Raw genomic sequence first — 24,395 nt, forward strand, 5'->3', positions numbered from 1 at the left:
TTTAGAAAATTATCTCATTAAAACAATCTTTGCTCTCCTTAATTATATGGTCCCAGAACATTAGAGTTTTAAAGCTATATTTTTATAAACCTAACCATGGTTGCCTATCAAATATTTTTCAAAACTTCTCAATAATATTTTCTTTTATTTCCTTTTCTTTGGGGGATGCTGCAGAGGCATAATGCAGCCAATGGGAAATTATTTGTCAGCCAAACCACATTCCAATCTAATTATGTCCACCTGGTACATGGAACCTCTATACATGTGGTAAGAGTGGTGAAATGAATGTGCTGTCTTTTTTAATGCAATCAACAGTGATGTGGAAATGTGATTTTTTGCTTGCTGCTAAGTTTTATTAAATGCAATGGAAAAACTAACAAGGTTTTCAAGGATCATAGAGAAGATAAAAACACAAAATATGGCAAAATCCTTCATAAAACCCACTAAGCATTCCAAATTTAGAAAGACACATCAGTGGTGTAGAAAGAGGCAAAGTGCTAAATTTTATCAAAAGGAAGTTTACAATTTTTGAGCATGATATATGGTGACCTCTTCAAGAAATATATATATATATATATATGGTTGACTGCTTCAAATGTTATTCACTTAAGGAATAAGAAGCCCAGTATTTTTCATCAGCATCCTGGGTGTCGATTCTGCTTTTGGCATGGGACATTATTTCACCTGAAAGGTGTTCAACAGCATACAGACATCTGTGTTGTGCTGCAGAGGACTGAGAGTCCAAGTGGTCTGGCAGGCATTTAAAATGATTAGCAATAGAAAAGCTCATTTGGAAAAAGAGAAACAGGCATGGAGACTTGAGCTCGATGACTTTCCTTTGTTTCTAAACTTCTGGGGTTGGGGGAAGGTCTTACTTTTAACATAAAGAGAACACACCATAAGAAAAAATGTTGATAGTTTTGATGCACTTACTTGGTAGTGAGTACCAGCTCTCTTGCTCTCTCTTAAAGGATGACATCTAAAGAGCTCTGAAATATGACCAATATAATGCTTTGCAATCTTTCCCCAGTTATCATCTATATATTTTTGTCATTAAATTATTTTGTTATTTGCTCAATATTTTTAAAGCCTATCTTGAAGTTCTCAGTATGTTAACATTGTTCAGAGTTTCAGTTCAAAGAGTTGTCTCCAAACTCTGTCAGTCTTGCCCATTTTAGTTCTGATTACAGCCTGCAATTACGACTCAATGCTACAAGTCTTCTCAGATTTCACTATGTGATATTCATTGATTTAATCATTATCTATTATTTTATGATTTCTTCTAGTGCATATTTTCTGAGCATGTAATTTCTGTAATGGTTTCCTGGCAGACTGCATTGTTCAAAGTATTCAGCACTACTTTCTCAGAGAAGATAATGCATACTAACCATTCATCTCAAGCATCATCAGATGACTTGCTCTGGCCAGTGAAACATGACACTTGTCACTGCTGAACAGAAACCTTAAGAGCCAATTCATGGTTGACAAGTTTTCTTTTTGCTTTATGTTGGTGATAAGAAAATGCTCTAAAGAGAATTACTCTATCAACCTGGATCCTGAAAAAAACACAGTGAAGAATAAATTGAAATCACTATGAACATGTAGAGTGGATAAGAATAAACCTTTATTGTGAAGTAGTGAAATTTAGAGTTGTTTGATACCACAGCATAATTTAGCCTATTTTATCTGAAACAGGACTCACTATTTTAAGAGTTAAGAGTTTCTGGCGTGTTCCTTTGACAGGCAGGATGATGTAGCAGGGAAAGAAAAAAAAAAAGCTTGTATCCAAATCCTGCTTCCTTTTTTTGAAACTTATTTGTTCTTGTACAAATCACTTTATTCCTTGAGCCTCAAATTTTGTCTCTGGGTAAAAATTATAATAATATGTCAGTGTTTCTAGGGAAAAAATTGATTCATGCCCAGTCCCAGTTTTATTCATTCTAAAATGTAATTGCACAATTGTTTTAGCTATTAGAAATGTCATAAAGAAGTCTAATCTCTTGTGTACCAATTCAGTGAGAATATGGTAGACAGATTTTTTTTCTTCTTAAATTCATGTTCGCTGTCCTGTATACTTTATGAAAGGGATAACATGTAATGAAAAATCCTGGCTGTTATTTGTACAGTGTTGTAAATACGACATCACACGGGTTACTGCCTTTTCACAGTAGAATCCTCAAAGGATAGAAAGGCAGATTGAACTCAGTTATGGTGACAACCCCTTTGGCACCCAGCAGTATTAAGTGAAAGAGCAGTAAATTTTAAATGGGACAATGCAAAATTAAGTTTTAAGGGCCAAACTTTCTTCTTGAGAAGAAAGGAAAAATATTACTGTTTCATCTAACAATGTGTAACAATCTGGCAGATTTCAATTCAAATTTATTCCAAAAATAGTTATAGTTGGTCTTTTTCATTTAACAAACAATGGATATGAAAATAATGCCAACAGTAACTAAGTAGGAACTATAGATGAATAAATTAAGAGTGCAGTAAATTGGATAAGTAAAGCACTAGATCAGAGGGATTTCTGTTATTTAGTTCCAACAATTATTTCTTTCAGGAATAAAAAAAAAAAATCAGTGTCTCTAGATAGATCTGATTTTCTCAGAGCTAACTAGTAATCTGTATATTTACAAATGGAATTTTTAAAAAAAATATTGTCAATAATGTAAAAATACATAAGGTGTATTTCAGTCATGTGTTCATTTAACAAAACATTAGATATATTTTCAAGTGGACAGTTTATAATCACTAGTCTCTAAATTTACAATTACCAGTTAATGGAATTATATGAGAACATTTAATTCTAAAATAATAATTCTCTTCAAATGGAGCTTCAGCAAGGCTATATGTTGCTGATATGTACTTAAAAGACAGAGGTCTAACATTACTTTCCAGTATATAGTAAGTCCATTATTTTTTCCCACTCCATGATGTTAACATCTTAATTGAAGCTATTATCATTTCTTTGCAGAGCTAATGTTTCTTACTCCTTTCATATTTGTTCATCCCAAACTTTTCTCACACCAATCAGAAATATATTTATAAAATGTAAACCACTTTACACTCCCCTTTTCTCCAACCCTGTACTTCCTGTGCTTTGCAAGTAGAATATTAAAACACTTCCTGTTGCATGAGAAGCTTGTTTCTCCTCATTCCCACTTCACCCTGTGAACTTGACCATGTACCACTCTTCTACTCTCACCTTTACTTTTTTTCTACTCCTGAAAAACATCACATTTTTCTGCTAGGGACTTTGCCAAATTTGTCTAATGGGACATCATCTCCCAGAGGTTACAGTGGCTGATAACTGTTCATTATTTAGTTTCTGATTATTCAAAAGGAATTCAGCAAATCATTGATTCAGAATAAGCACTGTCATATTAACTAGATCTGTTGCTACCATATTTTGTCTTTATTCAGACTTATTTTGCTTTTTTCAGTCTCTATCCGTAAAAATTTAAGCTCGTGAGAAATTTTTCACAGCTTTGTTCAAGATAGAAGACTGTCTGAGAGGAGTGTGTGTGTGTGTGCATGTGTATTATCTAAGCACTGAATAGAATCTCATTTTGGTTAGTAGTTCCTTCCATATTGATGCCAGAATTAAATATGCACATCCAATACTCAGTCTAAATTTCTTCACCCATTAATCATTAATTGAAACCACTTGTTTAAAAATTGCAGTTTCTTCTCTTTTAGAGCATTTCTCTTTGATTTTGCCTTACTTAATGTGTAGGAATTTATTTGATTTGGCGACGTTTCTTTTAATCTACTGATACTTAATATTATGCAGAACTCATGTGTTATCAGGAATGACAAAATGAAAAGTTCTATGTGAAAATACTTTGCTATTTGTTACTGGGTAACATCTGTCTCAGTATTTCAGAATATTTATAATTTTGCCCCATAATTCTGGCAACTATTCTATAACCACTTGAGAAAGTAAAGGGGAAAAAAAAATGTTTGTGACTTAGTCTGGAGGTTTTGATAAAATTAACTAGGATTTATGGATTTGGCCTCTGCATTGAAAACTCACCGAGGTTTTTTTTTTCTCTTAGCCAGACTATGAGAACATGAAAACAAATGACCTTTTTGAAGAAAAGCTGAGGTCGATGTAGACAAATCTAATGGGAAGGAAGAGAAGCCTTGTTGACTGTTTTGATATTTTCCAATTAAGAAGTTAATTGCAATTGTTAAAGTCACTGCAAAATATTTCTGTAAAGTGACAAATTTGGAAACCTTAAGCATTTTTTTAAGTGCTCATTTGAGCTGGAGACAGCCTATATCTTTCCATGTTGATTCTATTGAGCATCATGTAAAACATAAAATCTCAGTTTTCTCTTGTCAGGTCAGTCTTTATCTTCTTCATAATTTTCAAGATACTGTACCTAAAATAAACTCAAGTTTCTTTCCTATGAGAGTACTTCTCCTTACCTTGCTTTCAGTTGATATGTAGGATTTATATGATTTTGCATATTAATGAAGACATGATGTGTTATCAGTGTTTTATATATGAAAGTATCTCAGTCATACAAATAATTTATGACTATTCAACTGTAGCCTACATGATAATTTCTAGGAGACTATTATAAGGAAGGGAAGTACAAGGACTCTAATAGGAAGTCTATGTATGATAAAGTACTGCAAAGTTGTGGAAAGCAAAGAAGAGTATAGAAACCTTGTTTTACTTGGCATGTAATGACAAATACATTTCTACAGCAGTTGAAGTACCTATAATGTCTTTAGGAGAAATCTAAAAAGATAAGAATTTAAAAAATACTACACAGCTTTACCTCATATTTTTAAAAATTGTAAACAAGACTAGTTACATTAGTCATCCCCTCATTTAGTATACCCACTTAACAACTACCTAGGAAAAAGGGGGGAAATATAATTATATGTGTTTCTCAACACATTCTTGAGATTCTATATGGAAATCTGAAGAATTAAAAACATTAAGATATATTTGACATAAAAATAAAGAATGTCTAGGAATGATTCCTTTAAGATATTTAGCAGGAGTTAATCTTGAGGTTTTTTTCTACCAGCTGAATATTGATGTTCTTGATTACAATGGAAGGTAGCCAGACTAACAAACTCTGTTGGTCAGGATACATATTTTCATAAACATAATCTTCAGAACTTGACTAGTAATGATGTTTCTTGACACCTATTTCATTTTCCTATGCAATTGGCTTTAAAAAAACCATTTTGCCTAATTGCTAGATTCACTGTGGACCACATGTATTTTGGCTTGAACTGCAGCTGGAGACTATGAAACCTAAACCTCATCTGCAAAGAATGCGATTTTCTGTGTTAGTTAGGAGCAAAACAAGTTTAACTCTAAACATCATCATCCCATAAAAGCAGTGGGTAAGATCACCCCTACATAGCTAGAAGATAAAAAGGTAGCATTTCACCTTTAGTGAAGGAAACAAAATCTCATATGAAGAATTTATAAAAATGGCAATTCTCTTATAAATTCTCATTATATGGGAGCCAGTGCCCCTGAACAACTCAACAACTCAAAGGGTAAATAAAAAATACTCTATGGTTAATATCCTATCACAGGTTTCAGAACCATGATCTGGGAGTGACTGAGTTCAGGTGAAAATATTAGGGATATATTAAACCAGGAAGGAAGGATATTGTTGGACTGGTCACCAAAAAATGGATTTGAGTTCCACTCTGGAAAGCACTCTGGTACAGCTATTTTCCAGTGAATGAGTGTCTAAGATGTTCACATTATTTCCACCTACAGTTAAAGTTGTTCTGGGTATATATTTACATAATGTGATATGATTTCTGTAAAAAAGTTCCAATATATAGAATTATTTAAGATTCCTTTCAAAAATTCATAGCAATGCATCCAAGCAATGGATGAAAGCTTTCCTGTACCCTCTAACATTGTCAGTGGTGCTATTAGGACTACATGTCTCTGTATTTTTAGGATTTGCCTATATGATCAGTAGAAATCAGTGTGAGCAGTAGGAAATCAACCCTGAATATTCATTGGAAGGACTGATGCTGAAGCTGAATTTTCAATACTTTGACCACCTGATGCAAAGAGTTGACTCATTGGAAAAGACCTGGATGCTGGAAAAGACGGAAGACTGGAAGAGAAGGGGACAACAGATGATGAGATGGTTGGATGGCATCACCGACTCAATGGACATGATTTCAGCAAACTCTGGGAAATGGTGAAGGATAGAGAAGCCCGGCGTGCAGCAGTCAAAGGGGTCATGGAGAGTCAGACAAGACTTAGTGACTGAACAACAACAACAAAATATGATCAGTCAACATATGTCACTGTTCTTTCATTTATAAATTCTTACTTATCAAAGTTTTTTAATATTAATCGTTTGGATTTTCCTCTTTAATGATATCTCATATTAACTAATCAATTAACTATCTTTTTGTGATCTATTTGAATATTAAATAGTAAAAAGATCTAAGTGTAGGAGCTAAAGCTGTAAAACTTCTAGAAGTTTCAGATATTTGTCTTCATGATATTGGTCTTGACAGTGATATAATTGATATTACACCAAAAACACAGAAAAGAACAAAGAAAAAGTAAACAGGTGTTATACAACTATATAAAGATTAAAAAATTCTACACAGCAAGGAAACAATCATGAAAGTAAAAAGGCAACCTGTGGAACTCAATAGCAACAAAACAAGCAACCAAAAACTAATAATCCTAAGAACCTGAACTAGATATAACTTAAAAGGAGCAATGGCTAACATGTATATGAAAAAATAATATTTGATGTCATTAATCATCAATAAATACAAATAAAACCACAATGAGATATCACCTTCATACCTTTTCAGGATCACTGTTATCAAAAAAGAACAAAAGATAACCAGTATAGTTAAAGATGTGGATGAACTCTTGCATACTGTTGGAATACAATGGTGCAGTTGTTATGCAAAACAATATGGAAGTTTCTGAAAAAAAATTTTAAACAGAACTATCATATTATCCAATAATCTAACTTCTGGGTATTTACCCAAAATGAATGGAAATCAGTAGCAAAGAGATATTAACATTCCCATGATAATTGTATCACTATTCACAGTAGCCAAGATATGGAAACAAATGTCCATCAGCAGATGAATGAATTAAAAAAGAAAGAAAAAAAATGTGGTATGCATACCTACAATGGACTACTATTCAGCCTTTAAAAATGAGAAAATTTAGTAATTTGCAACATGGATGAACCTATAAACATTATGCTAAGTGAAATAAGCCAGTTATCAAAAACAAATGCTATATGATTCTACTTATATGAAGTATCTGGAATAGTCAAAGTCAAGGAAACAAGGTATAGCATGGTGGTTACCCCAGGCTCAGTGGAAAGGTAAATGGGGAGTCACTCATTAACAGGGACAAACTTTCAGTTTAGCCAGATGAATAAACTCTTGGGATCTACTGGGTAGCATTGTGCCTATGGTTAATGATAATGTACACTTAAAATTTTGTTGACAGAGTAGATCTAATATTACATGTTCTTTTGTGTTGTTCAATAGCTCAGTATCGTACAACACTTTGAAACGCCACGGTCTGTGGCAAGCCAGGCTTCCCTGTCCTTCAACATCTCCAGGAGCTTGGTCAAACACATGTCCATTGGGTTGGTGATGCCATCCAACCATTTCATCCTCTGTCGTCCCCTTCTCCTGATCTTTCTTAGCATCAGGGCCTTTTCCAGTGAGTCGGCTCTATGCATCAGGTGGCCAAAGTGTTGGAGTTTAAGCTACAGCATAAGCCTTTCCATTGAATATTCAGAGTTGATTTCCTTTAGGATTGACTGGTTTGATCTCCTTGCTGTCCAAAAAACTCTCCAGAGTCTTCTCCAACACCACAGTTCAAAAGCATTAATTCTTCAGTGTTCAGCCTTCTTTATGGTCCAATTCTCACATCTGTATAAAAGTACTGGAAAAGTCGTTGCTTTGACTATATGGACTTTTGTTAGCAAAGCAATGTCTCTACTTTTTAATATGCCATCTAGGTTTGTCATAGCTTTTCTTCCAAGGAGCAAGCATCTTTAAATTTTACAGCTGCAGTCACCATCCACAGTGACCTTGGGGCCCAAGAAAATAAATTCTGTCACTGTTTCCATTGTTTCCCATCTCTATGCCATTAAATGATGGGGACCAGATGACCTGATCTTCATTTTTTTAATGTTGAATTGTAAGCCAGATTTTTCACTCACCTCTTTCATCTTCAAGAAGCTGTTTAGCTCCTCTTCACTTTCTGCCATTAGGGTGGTATCATCACATAGTTGAGGTTATTGATATTTCTCCCAGCATACTTGATTGTAGCTTGTGCTTCATTCAACCTGGCATATCATATGATGTACACTGCATAGAAATTAAATAAGCAGGGTGACAATATACAGCCTTGATGTGCTTGTTTCCCAATGTGGAAGCAGTCCATTGTTCCATGTCCAGTTCTAACTGTTGCTTCTTGACCTGCTTATAGATTTCTCAGGAGGCAGGTAAGGTGGTCTGGTATTCCCATCTCTTTAAGAATTTCCCACAGTTTGCTGTGATCCACATGGTCAAAGGCTTTGGTGTAGTCAATAAAGCAGAAATAGATGTTTTCCCTGTAATTCTCTTAATTTTTCTCTGATCCAATGGATTTGGCAATTTGATATCTGGTTCCTTTGCATTTTCTAAATCCTGCTGAACATCTGGAAGTTCTTAGCTCACATATTGTTGAAGCATAGCTTGGAGAATTTTGACTATAACCTGCTAGCATGTGAGATGAGTACAATTGTGCAGTAATTTGAACATTCTTTGGCATTGCCTTTCTTTGGGACTGGAATGAAAATTGACCTTTTCCAGTCATGGCCACTGCTCAGTTTTCCAAATTTGCTGATGTATTGAGTGCATCAATTTAACAGCATCATCTTTCAGGATTTGAAATAGCTCAACTGGAATTCCATCACCTCCACTAGCTTTGTTCATAGTGATGCTTCCTAAGGCTCACTTGACTTTACATTCCAGGATGTCTGGCTTTAGATGAGTAATCACACAGCTGTGGTTATCTGGGGCTTGAAGATCTTTTTTCTATGTATTCTTGCCACCTCTTCTTAATATCTTCTGCTTCTGTTAGGTCCATACCATTCCTGTCCTTTATTGTGCCCATCTTTGCATGAAATGTTCCCTTGGTATCTCTAATTTTCTTGAAGAGATATCTAGTTTTTCCTATTCTATTGTTTTTCTCTATTTCTTGATTACTGAGGAAGGCTTCCTTATCTCTCCTTAGTATTCTTTGGATCTCTGCATTCAAATGGGTATGTCTTACTTTTATCCTTTGCCTTCTGCATCTCTTCTTTTCTCAGTTATTTGTAAGGCCTCCTCAGATAACCATTTTTTCTTTTTATATTTCTTTCTCTTGGGGATGGTCTTGATCACTCCCTCCTCTGCAATGTCATGAAGCTTCATCCATAGTTTATCAGGTACTCTATCTATCAGATCTAATCCCTTGAATCTGTCACTTCCACTGTATAAGGGATTCAATTTAGGTCATACCTGAATGGTCTAGTGGTTTTCCCTACTTTCTTCAATTTAAGTCTGAATTTAAGGATGACATTATATTATATATTCAATATATCATCAGTTCAGTCCAGTCGCTCTTGTGTCCAACTCTGCAACCCATCGATTTCAGCATAGCAGGCTTCCTTGTTCCTTCACCATCTCCTGGAGCTTGCTCAAACTCATGCCAATCATGTCAGTGATGCCTCCAACCGTCTCGTCCTCTGTTGTCCCCTTCTCCTCCCGCCTTCAATCTTTTCCAGCATCAGGTCTTTTCCAGTGAGTTGGCCCTTCACATCAGGTGGCCAAAGATGTGGAGTTTTAGCTTCAGCATCAGTCATTCCAATGAATATTCATGGTTGATTTCCTTAAGGATTGACTGGTTTGACCTCCTTGCAGTTCAAGGGACTCTGAAGAGTCTTCTCCAACACCACAGTTCGAAAGCATCAATTTTTGGGGACTTAGCCTTCTTTATGGTCCCACTCTCACATCCATAAATTACTCTGGAAAAACCATAGCTTTGGCTATATAGGCCTTTATCTGCAAAGTAATGTCTCTGCTTTTTAATACACTGTCTGAGTTTGTCATCGCTTTTCTTCCAAGGAGCAAGCACTTTTAATTTAATGGCTGCAGTCACCATCCACAGTGATTTTGAAGCCCAACAAAATAAAGTTCGTCAATGTCTCCATTGTTTCCCCATCTATTTGCCATGAAGTGATGGGACCACATGCCATGGTCTTATTTTTTTGAATGTCGAGTTTTAAGCCAGCTTTTTCACTCTCCTCTTTCAGTTTGACTTGAGGCTCTTTAGTTCCTCTTCACTTTCTACCATAAGGGTGGTGTCATCTGTGTATCTGAGGTTATTGATATTTCTCCTGGCAATCTTGATTTCACCTTGTGCTTCATCCAGCCTGGCATTTCACATGATGTACTTGCATATAAGTTAAATAAGCAGTGTGACATATACAGCTTTGTTGTTTCCTTTCCCAATTCTGAACCAGTCTGTTCTTTCATGTCCAGTTCTAACTGTTGCTTCTTGACCTGCATACAGATTTCTCAGGAGGCAGGTAAGATGGTCTGGTATTCCCATCTCTTTCAGAATTTTCCACAGTTTATTGTGATCCACACAGTCAAAGACTTAGCATAGTCAATGAATCAGAACAGAATGCATATTTTTCATATGAGTCTTTCATGACAGTCTTTTTAAACATATTCTTATGTCATTACATTTAAACTGTAAATTTCAAATTTCACCTTGTAGCTCCTGAATTTTATTGTTAAATTTATTCATAAACATTTTCAGTTTTTGTTGCTATTATAAATGCAGTGATTTTGCTATAAAACTAATTAATGGTAAATCTTTATTTTCTAGACCTTGATTTTGCGATGTATATGATTTATCATCCATGAAAACACACTGTTTTATTTTCTTGTCTTCTGGTGCTGTTAGAACTTTCAAAACAATGCCAACTAATAATTTTAAGAAAGTTTGCCTCTCAAGTTCTGGTGTTAAACAAATTTATTTTTATATTTTCCAAATTAGAAAAGATATTTGTTCTTGAGATTTTAAAATTGACAGTGTCAAATACATGATTTTATTTTATTCTTGTTTTATTTAGTTTGGATAAGGGATGGTTGCTGATTTATAAATGATGTTCTAGCATCTAGTGAGTGAGCTTAGTTTTCCTCTTTAGCTTTTTGATTTTTAATGGATACCTTCAGTTCAGTTCAGTTCAGTTGCTCAGTTGTGTCTGACTCTTTGTGACCCCATGAACTGCAGCATGCCAGGCCTCCCTGTCTGTCACCAACTCCCGGAGTTCACCCAAACTCATGTCCATCGAGTTAATGATGCCTAATGTAGATTAATTCTCATATATTAAGGACAAAATTTGGTAGTAACTTTTTGATTCATTGCTATGTTCTCTTAGCTTATGTTTAAAATAACTTGTACAATAATAAGCTTATTCTATAATTTTCCTTGTATTATGTAATAGATTTTGATATTCAATTTATGAAAATTTCATGTTTATTGGGACATAATTTTATTTATTTTCTAGGACAATTTACGTAATATTAGACTTAGTTCTTTAGAACATAGCTATCTTTACATCTCACCTTATTGATATTTCAACTGTAGGTCTTTAATTACCTTTCTAATTGGTTCCGAGATAATTTTCTATCAAAATTTCCACTTCTTCTGGATGACTTTTAGTAAATTCCTTGTTTTGAATCATCCATGACCTCTAGCTTTAAAAATATCTTCAGCTCATTCTGTATTTCATTTTTACCCTCAGAATAGTTATTTGCCCTTGGAACAATTAATAAATGATAATCATGAAAATAGTCATTACTGTTTAATTCCTGGTGTTAGATGAATCACTAAAGAATGAACCATAAAAAGATTTTCAATTTGGAAAAACTTTGAGATGCTAAAACATAGTAATCTTTGTTTTTGTTGTTCTTGTCATCATTGATTTTATTTTTCTCTTAGAGTATGTTTCAAAGTCATGACTAAATGTTCAAAGAAAATATCTGATTTTTTGAATCACACTGTCTTGCTGTTAAGAGGATATGATTTCCTGGAAATAATTTTATACTTTACTTGCTTTCCAAGATTGCACAAATAGACCCTTTCAAATATGTAACCTTAGGATCTTTCAGGAGAAAATAAAAAATGAAACATGCTATTATTACTAAGTGCTGTTATTTTATCATTGTCATCAATACAATCATCCTTCAAATATGAATAAAAGTTTTCTTGATCATAATAGACTTTTTAGTGATCTGTCTGTTGTAGAATATAGCTGATAATTATCACTCTGAAATAAAATGCCATTATTCACACATCATCTCTTTGAAACCCTCTGGTATGACAGAACACAATAAAATCATAATTCAGTGCTGATATTAAAATCATGCCATTTCTGAGTTATACTGAAAAAATATGCTTTTTTCTTTTTTACTTTGTTACCCCTCCCCCAAAGTAATCTGTTTAGTCATTTTATTGGTGTAATTTGCTAGTAAGTGTCTTAATACAGGAAGAGAACAGTTGTCCAAAAGATTTACATATATACATATTTTTAAACTTACCTTTTTATTATTTTTCAGGAATGCTACTATATTCAATTAAATATTAGAACACATTTAATAGTGCAAACTATCTTGCTTAACTAAAACAGCTCTTAAGGATTTCATCTAAATAAATCATACACCATATATATGAGTTTTTGCAAGACATTTATTCTGTTTGCTATTCACTTAACACATATGTAAAATGAGGCAGTTAATTTTTTTTTTTTTAAATAATTCTCACATGGTGTTGTCTATGACTTAGCTGGATTGGCATGTCAAATGGTGAAAATCAAATGAAGGAATTCTATTAGATTATAAGAAAAAAATTCAAGCAGTGTAATTTAAGTGGGCTAAGCAAAATTTGGAAAAGAATGCTAACCAATGGGATGACATTCCAGTGGACCAAAAAGAATATCTGTATGTTCCTACTCAAGATAGAGTAGAAAATAAAAGCTATGTGTATGTAAGAAAATGGAATTTCTAGGAGTAAAGGGGTCAGAAGGATATAGTACACCTATTTTCTTATAGCAAATCAATAATAAAAATGAAAAGAACAGTTGTTTAATACTTAGTCTATGGCTGACACTCTAAAATTTGTATATGGATTATCTAAATTAAGCCTCAAAATAATCACAGAGTTGGTGATATTGCCATACTTATATAACAGCTGAGCAATCTGATATTTGGGGTATTGAGGCAATAGTGATAAAGATGACCAAACTCAATCTTCCTTTTAACTGTAAAATTGTTTTTACATAGTCAAACTCTTCCTATTTCAATCATAATCTTAGTACCCGACATTACTGATAGTTTAGAATCTGATAGGCATTATGCTATAGGCTTTACATGCATTTTTATTTTGTCCTCATATCAAAGCTTTCATTAAGTAGTATTATCCCCATTGTACACACATGTAAAGTAAGTTCCAAACAGAATTCTTACTTGCTCAGTTTCACCTAATAAATAATTAACAGGGTGGCATCACAGCTTTTTGTTACTTAACAGATTATTTTTGATATGAAAGGATTTGAGTAGCAGGTTGAAAGAGCATGAGATAATATGGATAAAAGGAAAGTGAGGAGGGAGGGAGAGGAAGTAAGCAAGGAAATGTCAGATTGGTTTATTTTTCTCTCTCACTTCTTGTCTCTTTGCAACAAAAATTTGGAATGAGGGAGTAAAGGGTTTAAAACAACAGACATGTTCGGCTCAATTACAGCCGAAGCAGACAGATTAAACAGACACTCCCAAGACATGGGAGTAGGACAACCCCAAAGAAGTTGCCATTACAATTGCTCTTGTTTTCCCCTCTTTTACACTTCCCATCTGTTCCTTTTGTTTGTGCCCTGTGCAAAACAGGGCTTATCCCCACCACCAGTCAAGGAAGAGAATGCAAATGGGCATATGCTCAAGGCCAATTGATAGTTGCAGGTTATATAACAACAGGCTCTATCGCTCATGTCTTCCCATAATTCAGTCTGTTATAATCAAATGTATATATGTGTAGAATATTTATGAACCCGTCATGGGCTCCTAGCTGCCTAAGCTTGCGCAAGGAAGCCCCTGTAGGGGTTAGTTTGTATCCACTGTGTTTCTAAGGCACAAGTGTAGGAGTTGGAAAAACCTCTGTGATTATTTTGTAGCATATCTGTGAGCACTCCTGGGTATGTCTGAAACAGTGCTTAGGGATCAGCTTGCATACTTTTCTATTAGGCCACCCCTTGTTGCTCATGCCTAACTTCCTACTTAACATTTAAAGGAATCCATAGAGACCATTGTTGACTGGTTTGTACACTTAGAGCAACAAATGAGGTAATGAAAATGTGAAAAATGTCTGCCAGAGTGTTTGGCAAAGGCAGGTGCATGAAAAGCAATGCTTTATGAAAAATAAGCAATGGAATCTTCCAGGGGAGTAATATTCGTGCACTGAAGTATTACTGACCTATGCCTTGGTCAGGATACTCTGGCACTCTGAGTCTTTTTGCTAGCATTCTTAGCTTTCAATATATATGCCCAGGCCATGCTTCTACTATCCATCTAGCTAAGTAGAGGGATAATAGATGAAGAACCTGTGTGTGGGTGTGTGTGTCTTGGGCATGTGTTTAGGTCTCTAGCACTCTAAAGATAATTCCTTTGCTGTTCAAAAACTGGTCATTTTAATTCAAGGAAAGGCTTAACAGTCTTCTTAAGTAACATAATTTTTAAAAACCAAAAGGTAAAAAGACCTTCAAGTAAAGAACATTCTTGAAAAAAAAAATTTGGATGTGAAAACTGAAGGATAAGCAGACAATCCATAACTACAGATAAATAGTAAGACTGCCTAAGTACTGATAGAGAATTATTTAAGCTGGAAATAGAAAACAAAGGAAACGTTTCCATCAGTGCCAGAGTAACCCCTGAATAATTTATAGCTGCCTTTCTTTAGGGAAGGAAGTAATTATTTTCCAACCTATCAGCATAGATTATCAGGTTTGTGCATTTGTATAAATTTGCTTCATTGTATTTATTAGTATGATTTGTGATTTTGTTGCTATTCAGGGACTTTGTTATGATTTAAATGGCTTACACAAGGTCATTCTTTGGAGACTTCAAAATTCTATTGAAAATATCTCTCCTAAGTTCTTGAAGTGATTTCCTAGCAATGATTTTTGGGCTTTAAACTACTATTACAATTCCATAGTCATAAACCCAAAGATTAAGCATTTACTTTTATCTTTATAGACATGTAAGAATTTTTCAGGAGAAAATATAATAATATTTTGGTTATTGTTACTATAATATATAAGCCTTTTTAAAATTTTTATTTTAAAGAGAGATTTCTGTTTCCATTAGGTCAGCTTTAAATAAAATCACAGGAATGTATTCACTCAGCAAGGATCATGGTTACAGAACATTTAAAACCTTATTTTATAATGTTCAATTTCTCTGAATGAATAACATTAAGGAATCATTTCATACAGTCACATACTACTCTTTACTTTTATAATGTAGGATATGTACCTTATTATATCCCCAAATGTGTATTCTAATTTTACTGGCATCAGGTAACAAACTTTGGGGGCAATGGCTTCTTTATTTGATGAATAAAAGTCATATAATTCATTGATTTTGTATGTAATTCAGAAATATTTTCATCTAAAAGCGTATATGTATTTTATTGTTATTTCATGGGTTCATGGAATCCATTAACTCTGATGGCTCAATGTTGAATTTAACTCTCAATTTAAAGTCTTTTGAATCCCTAATGATTTCATAGCATCATCACCATCAATCAATTCTGTTTTCTTTCATTGTTACTCATGTTTAGGTTATTGTAAAATCACAGCGACTTGGCAAAGTAGGTAATATGAAACACTCTGTGGTTGAAAGCCATAATGGTCTAATCACTAGTTTGTGTAAGTATGATACTCTGTTATATTTCTTTCGCATTTATCATTTTTAAATTTACAAAATGTAAATGAGCATATTATCTCATGCTCAGTCACTTGCCATTGCTCACTGAACCAAAATGTTGAATCTTATAATGTATCACACTGAAGACAATGAAAAAAAAAGTCACAAAATGTCAATTCAGTTACAATTTTGTTTAGTCACAAATTTTTCTTTTTCACCTTTGCTTCTTTCACTTCTTAATACAAAACAGATTTGATTTAAACTGAAATGTACATTTCAATCATATCCAGTAAAAATAATCTTCTAATCAGGAAGAATTTAACTGGTTCAAACAACTCCTCCATAATCCTAAATCTAAGATTTTCCTCAATAGTTTCTAGACACAGAGATTAGTATGATGTTCATGCCAGAACATTAAGATAGTGATTTCCTACATGTTTTAGCTGGAAAATAATTTCATGCTGTAGTTATACTTTTTACCAAAAATACATTTGTTGGTAAAGCAAATTAGAGGATAGTTACTACATTATTAATCCTTTTTATTGGGATTTTGGAGCTTTCATTTTTCTTAGATGCATCACAAAGCTTTGAGAATACAGAATGCAGAAGTTCCTCATTTTATGTGAGCAGCTTTAAAAAAAACACACAACTATTGAACATCTTTCTAATATATACTCTGTGAATGAAACAGAGTTGAAGGATTTGGGAAATGGTATTCTAGGGCAAGACCATCTAAATATAAAAAATTCACTTCATGTTTCCATTTCTCAAAATAATTTACCATTCCTCTTTCTCATATTCATTCTGTGGACAGAGCCATACATGCTAGACAACGTTGGACTATTTACAAAAATGCAGCATGGTTCTAGTAGCCTCAGAAGTATGGTGTTCTTCTTATTCCCCTCAGAGGCAAAGCCTGATCCAGTGTTTTGAATATTTTTATTTGGAGTGAGAGGCCTACACATACAACCTGGAATCTTAGGATCTCCCTCTTTAGAACACTTTAAATTCCAATGAGGTGTAAGCAGAGGTGATTGTTTAGGGTGTGCAATTGTAGTTAACATTTGGAATACTGGTATATGATTATTGCTGAGCCATACCCAACAAACCTAGTTAGTGCCATTTCATTACTCACAGCAATCTTCGGCCTGTTTAGGGGATATTAGTTCAGCAGATCTGACATATCTAATACAAAGTGTCAGAACTACAGTCAGACAAAATAAGAAAACATGATGTTTGCAGGTAATAGCATGGATCTAAAATTTTAATGTTGTAATTGAGGTTGTGTTCATGGTGATTCACTTGTTTAGTAGGCTTACTTTTTTCTTATTTGTTTTCACGGTGTGGAATGCATAACCAAAGGCAAATATTTCATTTGTCCTGGGAAGCTTCCTATTCAGGATAAATCCTCACCATTCTGTGGAGATACGAGGAGACAGACCTTTCCAGTAATCTATAGCTTCCATCTGGGTAGCATTTGACCTGGACCCAGCAAAGATACCAAGGACAAGGAATAATCCAATGTGAAATTTAAGAAAGGATCAGAAAGGAAAGTGAAAAATATAAGTTGAATTATTGCATAATCTTGATGGATGCAGGTAATAAGCTCTGTGAATCTCTTTATGGTCTAACCCTCCTCATGTATACTTCACACTATCTTACCCAGCCTTCTCAGGGATAATATTCTAGAAATTATCTCCTTTAATTTTTATATTACTAATCATCCCACCTATTTTATCATGCAAAAATAAGTAAATTATATTTTGTTAAAAATAAAGCCTTCTCAACTCACAGTCCTCAACTGATACAACCTTGTTTTTCCTTTTCTCTTTACAACAAAACTAGTCAAAAAAAAAAATCTATATTATCTGTCTCTAATTCTTCTCCTCAATTCTTTTTTTTTTTTTTTTTACATACTTCAGTTTGCCTTAACTACCATCACCTACTAAATCTTCTCTTCTTGAACCATCAGTGATCTCACTGATGCTTTGATATGATTCAAGAACTGATTGGTTCTCCTCTTAACTTGATCTGACTTCATGAATTGCCACAGGGGATCAAGAAGAAGGAGCTCAAAGGGCTGCAAAGCAAAAATTCTATTTAAGAAGGAACCCTTGAAGAAGTCAAAATACAATAAGGAAGAAGAAAACAAGACAAAAACATTAGAAGAAATTGAAGCCTCTGGCTTACAGCTATAGCAAGCACTAAACACTGCCTGACTACCAGCCAGAATAACATAAAATCTCACATTAAAGGAGTATATGTCTCCTATTACCGAACATATCACACATAGCTTTCAGAAAAATATATTTTAACAAGTGCTAAATGTCAAAGTCAAAAAAAGGAGTCTGATGAAATAACAGCAAAAAAAGCATCAGATGTAGACTCATATATGACAGATTTTGGAATTATCAGACAGGAAATATATACTGAGCCAAAACCCACTGTTAGTTTATTGGATCCTGGAGTCCTAATGATATGGTAGTGAAATGTAAGGGAGGAGAAGAATTCTATAGTCCTATGCTTAGGTTATGTGTCTGGTTTGTGAACTTCATAAGGTCACATAAGCATTGCTGTCTTTTAGGTAAGACAGGAAGGATGCAGGGGGATAAATGTCCTTTTCACACGTGGCAGAAAGCTCTGCTAAAGACTTTTCTCCTTGAAAGTGGGCTTTTGTTGTGGAGAAAGCTCTGGACCTCTTTCACAATGAATACTTTTCTCCTTCTGCCAAAGCTACAGGGGACCTTGCTTGGCTCTTGTGAGAATCTGGCAGGGTATCTGGAGGTAAAACTCATCAAATTTGTGTGAAGGCGGGGGCTATAAAATATGACCAGAGGAATTTCTCACTGTCACCCTAGATTCCACTCAGTCTTCAGCCATTCATCAAAATACTGCTTAGGTGTTCCCATCAATGAATGACTCCAGCAGCTTCTGCTCTCTCTAGTTCAGCAGGTCTTGGCTGTGACTCTGTGATTCACCTGTGTCTCCAGATTTAGAGGTACTGCTTTGCCCTGTCACCTTAATTCTCAGATGAATCCAAGAAAAGTCACTGATTTTTTAGTATGATCAGCTTTTCCTTGTAGTTAGGACAGGAGTGATGCCTTCCAACCTCTTTACATTTTGGAGCTGAAACCGGAAGTCCTGTATCAACAATTTATTCAGTGAAGTGAAGTGAAGTGAAGTCGCTCAGTCGTGTCCGACTCTTTCCGACCCCGTAGACTGTAGCCTACCAGGCTCCTCCGTCCATGGGATTCTCCAGGCAAGAATACTGGAGCGGGTTGCCATTTCCTTCTCCAGGGGATCTTCCCGATCCAGGGATCGAACCCAGGTATCCTGCATTGCAGGCAGATGCTTTAACCTCTGAGCCACCAGGGAATCCCAATAGATCCACTTAAAATTATAAATAACTTTTCAAACTCTGCTGTCCAAATACTAAGCCGCGTCTCTCTTCAACATGCTTTTCTCCTAAGTCTTTCCCACGTTATTCAGTGGCATCTTCATCCCTATGTACGCTCAGACTCTGAGTCCTGGAAATATTTTTTATTCCTTTCTGTCATGACCCGTATATATTCTATGAGAAGACCTTGCTGATTTTATCCTTCTATTATTACCTCTACCACCACCACCTTGGTCCAAGCATTTGTCATGATAACATGGCTTATGGTTAAGAACCTCATGCCTGGCTTCCCTATTATTCTCAACCTTCTCACACCACTGTCAAAACGTTAGCAAGAGTAGATCTTTTTCAGGCAGGAGTACAGCCTTTTCACTGAAAATTTCACCATTCTAATATTTATTCTTTCCCTATGGATAAAATACTCAAGTCCAGTATTAGGTAAATCTCTATCCACCTTCTCTACCTCTTCTAGTTTTACACTGAGTTCCATCTTGATAAATGACTTCTGTACTATTCTTGGAATATGCCTTGCACATTCCTCCTGGTCCTTTCCATGTATTCTTCTCTCTGCCCTCTGTTACCTAGGATGCTTATTACTGGCTTCTCCTCTGGGTCTGAATTATACCTTCTTCTCCATAAGGCATTCCTTGACCACTGTATTTAAACTGTCTGCTCTCAGGTTTATCTTCACTAAATAGCACCAATCACAGTCTTTAACAGTATGTATTTATTTCTATACTGTATGTCTCCCCACAGTAGAATATAGGATGACTGAAAACACGTGTATTTAACTGTTTTGCAAACTGATGCATCACCAATACATTGAACACTGACCGAGATAATGCAGGTACTTAATATACATTTAATAAATAAATGACTAAACTTTAATTCACTCAAGAATATTCTAGCTATCTTCTATCTGTACTAGAATAACAAAAGCATGCAAACCTAGTGATGGTTGTAGATATTTTTACATTTAAAACGTATAGATATTTCCTGTTGTTAAATTTAGTGTCAAATTTTGACCTTCTTATCAGTTATTAGAGGAGAGAAAATGGGGTAATAATTAATAAAGCCTAAATGAGATGTAAGGGTCACTTATTTTTTTCTAATTTCTTTCTTCTCTCATATAGATATTTAACACCATTTTGGAAAGTGGTGCCACTTGATGTAAGTAGCTATTATTTTCATGTCCTCAACAAATTCTGTCATAACCTGGGTAAATACATTTGTTAAAAGATACTTTCCTCCTGGTAAATGTACAATTATTCTGCTTTAAATGTGACCTCAAAATAATTAATGCTTGCCTTTCAGTCATATTTTTTCTCTATTTAATTATTTCCTCAAATCACTTAGGCAGCTTTTCACATCCACAGGGTTTATACTTAGGCATTTCATCATGCATTTATCTTAAATCTCAGACTACTTAGTAATTCAAACTTTTCTGACTAAGGACCTGCATTTCTCATATATAATCACTTCTAAATTAAATTTATAATCAATTAATCATTTCACTAATAGTAATGATCTTTATTATAATGTTTCTTTTCCTAATTTTCATAATCATGTTATAAGTAGCAGAAAATGTCACAGCTTTTTAGAAGTTTGGGAGTGACACAGGCCACATTTCTGTTCCTTTCAGCTAGTAGAGGCATTTTATATTTCTCATCTACCCCTGCCTCTTGAAACACAGGGCAGTGCTTCCTTTCCATCTAAGTAAAGAAGACATAAAACAAATGAAGTGCACAAAATATGGAGTAGTGAAGGAAATTCAGGCTATTGTTCAAGGTTGACTTGGGTAAAAAGCCCACCTGTGCAGTAATTAGTCATAGAGTTGGAACAATTCCATTAACCTCTCTGAACACCATTTCTGTATTTCTCTGTAACCTTCAAAAGTGCTGCACCAGTTACTGCTTTACCCCCATGCTTATGTAGAAACACTTTCAGAGAATTTCTCCATTCCCATTTGGCAAAGGAACTATTTTTATTCACAGATAAGGTTCTGCATAGAAAAAGAGACTGATGATTTTCTAACTACTGCCAAAAATCTGGTATCTTCTTTTTGTAATAATTAATTAAAATTTCTATGTGTAGTTGACAGGAAGGATAATGCAAGGTAAAGATATACCTGTTTTGAAAAGAAAACTGTAATAAAACTCCACTTAATTTATTGATATATTTGTGTGTGAATATATATGCACATATATATATATATGTGTGTATATATATATACACATATATGTCTATTTATATATGGATTCTCAGGTGGCGTTAGTGGTAAAGAACATATTTGCCAGTGCAGGAGCATAACAGATGTGGGTTCAATCCCTGGATCAGGAAGATCCCCTGGATGAAGGCATGGCAACCCACTCCAGTATTCTTGCCTAGAGAATCCCCATAGACAGAGGAGCCTGGGGGACTACAGTCCATAGAGTTGCAGATTTGGGCATGACTGAAGCAACTTAGCATGCATGTGTGTGTGTGTACACACACACACACACTCTTATGGAATAAATAATAATTTTTCTTTTGATTCAATTATTTTGATACTGATGACTTCATGTAAAAATGTTTAAAAGGTTTCAAACTATGTAAGGGAAATTGAAAGTAAATAATTCAACAGAAATTTTATTTTACACTTATATTTTAACAGAAAAAAGAAAAACTATGTCATATAAGAGCTTTCATAGTTTCTGATCCAAATAAATCCCTAAACTACACAACAGTTTTCCTGTCTGCATTATCTCTACTTTATGCATTTCCCCAGCAACTGAAGAAATACTCAAAATGTTCTCTTTTAAATATATGAAAATAACATGATATATATTCAACTTTCTAGACAGAACCTAAAAATATATATTTTTGGTAGATCATGTATTTCAGAGGTATATAGAAGAGGGGCTGAGCAAATATCTGAATAATTTGACAAAGATACTTATTTCCCTTAAATGTTTACTGTTTTTGGTTTATAAGCAGAAATGAGTCCATGAATTCAGTTTTCAGATACATTTTGATCTGATTGACCAAACTGAATAAATATTATAATATTATTTAAATGTACTTATAATGTAGCATATGAAGGATTTGACAGAATAATATATTGTGTAGAAACAGGTGAAGGGTAAGACTTAGTAACAGGGAAATTTTTTTTAAAAAGGAGCTTATTTTGTTAATTTTTGTTTTGGGTATGGCTATCTTTCTAAGAAATACTACTTAATATTGCCTACAAACATTTAAGTGGATTTAGGAAACAATATAAATTATATTTCCAGGTAAAAAAAATGTTGTCGAAAATTATTTAAAATTAAATATAATTTTAATACATATTTATTGACATATAACTATATCCATTTTAATTGGGGATAACTGGTGGAAGTAGGTACAAATGCTTTTTTACAGATGCCTTTGACTTCATTTAGTCTTTTAGGTATCTACATTTGTTTTATCTCATTCATCACCACACATTTATGATGTTTTCTGTCTTATGAATTATTTTATAATTATATATTTAATTATATTTAAATTATAGATAATGAATTTTAGAGAATTTAAGAAGAAAATATTTAAGAATGACGGATAAATACAATTTTTCCTGGAAAAATAGCAGTTGTTAACAAGGTTAAATAGTTTTTCAGACATTTAGTGTTATTCTGTCTCTTTATCTAGCTGTGTGAAATTTATTTAAATATACATATATATTCTGTTATGAATATTGATATTACATTACTTGAAAATTTGGAAATGATGTCCTTAGACCCTCAGATTACTTTGTTCTCCTTTAGCACATGTAAAAGAGTAGAGCATGCCCTAGTCATTCTTTCTCTTCATTCACTTTATTTTTTTTTCTTTTTTTTTTAAATTTTATTTTATTTTTAAACTTTACATAATTGTATTAGTTTTGCCAAATATCAAAATGAATCCGCCACAGGTATACATGTGTTCCCCATCCTGAACCCTCCTCCCTCCTCCCTCCCCATACCATCCCTCTGGGTCGTCCCAGTGCACTAGCCCCAAGCATCCAGTATCGTGCATCGAACCTGGACTGGCAACTCGTTTCTTACATGATATTTTACATGTTTCAATGTCATTCTCCCAAATCTTCCCACCCTCTCCCTCTCCCACAGAGTCCATAAAACTGTTCTATACATCAGTGTCTCTTTTGCTGTCTCGTACACCGGGTTATTGTTACCATCTTTCTAAATTCCATATATATGCGTTAGTATACTGTATTGATGTTTTTCCTTCTGGCTTACTTCACTCTGTATAATAGGCTCCAGTTTCATCCACCTCATTAGAACTGATTCAAATGTATTCTTTTTAATGGCTGAGTAATACTCCATTGTGTATATGTACCACAGCCCTAGTCATTCTTAAGCAGTGGAATGATATTTCTGATTCACATTTTACAAGATTTGTTCATCTGGCCAAGAAAAAATACATTGAAGGAGGCCATGTAGGCAAGACTAGGGAAGCAAATGCATTAGACCAAGTGAGGCAGCATCTTACTTTAGACTGGTGTATTACCCTTGACATTGCTTATTTGTCTGTATCTGATGATACTAAAGGGCTTCTCTGGTGGCTCAGGGGTAAAGAACCCGCCTGTCAATGCAGGAGACATGAGATGTGGGTTTGATCCCTGGGTCAGGAAGATCCCCTGGAGGAGGGCATGGCAACCCACTCCTGTATTCTTGCCTGGAGAATCCCATGGACAGAGAAGCCTGGTGGGTTACAGTCTATGGGATCACAAATAGCTGGACACTACTGAAGTGACTTAGACACGCACACAGGACGGTACTAGTGCAATTCTGGAAACACTGATGATTTGTCTTTATTGATCAGCTACCACTTTCTTTATGGACAAAATCTTCAAGTGATGTTGGCAAAATTCACACTGCATCTCATATAAAATTCAAATAGACTACTCAAAACCTCTTTTCAGAATTAATCAATACCCTGTAAGTTAAGAAGCCCTTCAATGTATAATACCTATAAT

At 34.4% G+C, this 24,395-nt stretch overlaps 1 long non-coding RNA gene across 6 annotated transcripts in view; it reads left to right on the forward strand.

The window, feature by feature from the left end:
• Positions 1-24,395, forward strand: part of LOC147355129 (uncharacterized) — a 518,407-nt gene that overhangs the window by 249,721 nt on the left and 244,291 nt on the right. The window contains exon 3 of one of the 6 annotated variants that reach the window (XR_015144229.1): positions 20,536-20,682. The exons of 4 other annotated variants lie outside the window; for them this stretch is intronic. This is a non-coding gene — a long non-coding RNA (uncharacterized LOC147355129). Of the gene's footprint in view, positions 1-4,058; positions 4,416-20,535; positions 20,683-24,395 lie in introns of those variants that run through there. One more of the 6 variants, XR_015144226.1, reaches the window with a different exon arrangement.

This window comes from Bos grunniens, chromosome 17 (assembly GCF_055505025.1).
Source record: "Bos grunniens cultivar Pamir isolate PY7600 chromosome 17, Bosgru_T2T1.0, whole genome shotgun sequence".
Taxonomy (NCBI): Eukaryota; Metazoa; Chordata; class Mammalia; order Artiodactyla; family Bovidae; genus Bos; species Bos grunniens.